The 2,858-nt window shown below is 40.0% G+C and overlaps 1 pseudogene; it reads left to right on the forward strand.

The window, feature by feature from the left end:
- The first annotated feature begins 804 nt into the window (after window positions 1-804).
- On the forward strand, window positions 805-1,972 carry LOC148581175 (uncharacterized; annotated as a pseudogene).
- The last annotated feature ends 886 nt before the right edge of the window (window positions 1,973-2,858 follow it).

Consider the following 2,858-nt stretch of genomic DNA (forward strand, 5'->3'; position numbering starts at 1 on the left):
TTTTAACTAAAAAGCTATTACAAGAAAAATCATTTATGATTTAAAATAAAAAAATATTATATAATTTTAAAAAGTTAAAATAAAAAAAGGTATGTAATTTAAAATAAAAATATAGTTAATAATTAAATTTTTTTATCTCAACTAATTTAAAAAAAAACACTAATAATTAACTTATATTTAAAAAACTAAGCTTCAATTTAGTAATTAATTAATTGCTTAATTTCAAATAATACATTATCACTATTTATTATTTTTTTATTGAATTGATTTAGTTATTTATTTATAATTTTGATACTAAATTAAATTTAACAAGATAAATATTTTTGCAGGTTAAGTTTAATAAAACAATTTTTTTAACATGAAATTAAAAAAATATTATAATTTATTATGGGACAAAAACAATATAATGATTAAGGTAAAGATATACATTCATATATAATTAGCATTTGCTTTGCAAAACTTTAGTGTAAGTTAATTATAATTACTATTTAGGTAGCACTATAAGATAGAGAGAGAATGAGAGAGAGAGGTGGGAAACACTGAAAGGGGTAGAAGTAGATTTTTTCGTAGGGATCCTAGGGTTTGGAATAGAGAAGAGTACTATTGATTGGAAAACGAATCGTTCACTACATTCGTTGACCATCTTCCAGAAGATATTTTCAAGAAGGAGTTGCATCATCTGTTTAGTTGGACTGGACGGATAAATGATATCTACCTGTCACGAAAACAAAAACATGAAATCCTGTACATCTTTGCGTTCATCCGATATACAACGAAGGGAGGAGCTACGAAGGCTATTGCGGAATGAGTGGGATGAGGTTACGAGATAAGATTATCACAGTAGGAGAAGCTAGATATCGACGCACTAAGGAAGTGAAAATTACGACGGAACATCAAGAGGAAAACCACGCACAGAATTCATTCAAGGCTCAACCCTTACATGAAGTGCGACAAAAGGATGAGAGGAGCAATGTGAAGGAGTTGAAGAAGAAGGAAGCACCAGGGGAACCGCACGGCAATAGGTGGACGAAGAAGTTGGAAGTGCTGGTGGCAAAAGAAAACCTGGTCTGGCTGCAGAGAAGTCTAGTAGGCGGAACGACAAAGACAATTGACTATAACTCTTTGAAGGCCATGATTAGGAAGAATATACCCCCAGGTGGTGGAAATCAGAGAACTAGGAGCACACAAAGCACTCCTGACGTTTGACAGTATTCTTAGTGCTGAAGAAGCCTACACGTTCGAACTAAACAACCTCCTCAAGTTTTTTCATAGTGTATGGAGATGGGATGAGGAGGAACGGAGCGATACTCGAAGGGTATGGCTAGAGTGTTTCGGTATTCCCTTGCATACATGGTCACCAGATACATTCAAGTTGATAGGAAGCCAATGGGGAGAAGTTGTTGGATGTGACCAAGCCACGGAATCATGCCTCTCCTTCAGTGTGCAAATTGATACTTGTTGTATGGACAGAATCAACGAGTGGATCCACATCACAATTGGGACTAGTGGGTTCGACGTCCTAGTTAAAGAGGTTGGTCACAAGAGCTTTGGAAGGGAGTTTCAGATTGAGGAAACAGATAAACATTATTTTCCAAAAATATGCGAGTTCTCTGGTGCGCGCGGTGGTTTGGTAATCGGTGATCCGGCAGCAAAATTGGTGATGGCGAGTCCAAGGGAGGAAGATTATGGAAAGGACAATTTGGTAATTCAAGAAGACATATTGAATAAATGGAATAATGGCAAATCAATTCAATTTCAAATTCCAAGAGTAACGGAAGGCATTGTTTCAGATGGAATCGCTAAATTAAAGGAATATGCTGATTTGGTTAATGATTCGGGTTCAGAACAAACGGTTAGTTGGGGATATGATAATGGGCTGAAGGAAGGTTGTTTTGTACAAATAAGGGAGTCCAAGCATGGGGTGATGGTTGGGCCAAAAATAAGAAGGGATACAGCAGGCTGGAGGAATTAAATGTGGGCTGCCTCACCGTAGGCCCAAAACAAAGTGAACATGTCACATGCAGCCCAGCTAAGGCTCATACGCGGACTGCTGGGAGCGTGCTTCAACTCAGGCGGGCCGGGTAGGGTTCCATCCGGGTCGAGGGTGTCCAGCAGCGAAGGAGAGCGCCGTGACTGATGACCTGATGGCTATGGAGACGCTAAACATTGGCCAGTCCGGAGCGGCAGTACCACGACGAGGCCGAGATCACCTGGACGATTACCACGACTCCATCGGGAGAGTTGAAGGGGATGTCGTGCTCGGGACAGGTTGCGATGCGGGCATCCATGGACCACCTAGAAGCCTGTCAACACGTCCTGGGGCTCCATGGCAGGAGATGAAGGGAGATGTTCCGTCCGGCGCAGGCGGGACTGGCAGAAACGATGAGGAGGCTGGCTCAACTTCCGAGGGGGCCGATGCAGTGGATGAAGAGAGAAACCTAGCTCCTGCAACAGTGGATGAGGGCAGTAGTGAAACTGGAATCGTGGAAACAAACGAAGGGCAAAAAATATCCAAAATTGAAGAACAGTTGGTTGAGAATAGGAATGCATGGGACTTAGCTGTTGAATCCGGAGTAGTGCAGTACGATGATGAGTGGATAATTTATACGCTTTTTGGCATTGTTTTTAGTATGTTTTTAGTAGAATCTAGTTACTTTTAGGGATGTTTTCATTAGTTTTTATGTTAAATTTACATTTCTGGACTTTACTATGAGTTTGTGTATTTTTCTGTGATTTCAGGTATTTTCTGGCTGAAATTGAGGGACTTGAGCAAAAATCAGATTCAGAGGTTGAAGAAGTGCTGATGCTGTTGGATTCTGACCTCCCTGCACTTAAAATGGATTTTCTGGAGCTACAAA

This window comes from Arachis ipaensis, chromosome B10 (assembly GCF_059453495.1).
Source record: "Arachis ipaensis isolate K30076 ecotype BB chromosome B10, ASM5945349v1, whole genome shotgun sequence".
Classification (NCBI taxonomy): Eukaryota; Viridiplantae; Streptophyta; class Magnoliopsida; order Fabales; family Fabaceae; genus Arachis; species Arachis ipaensis.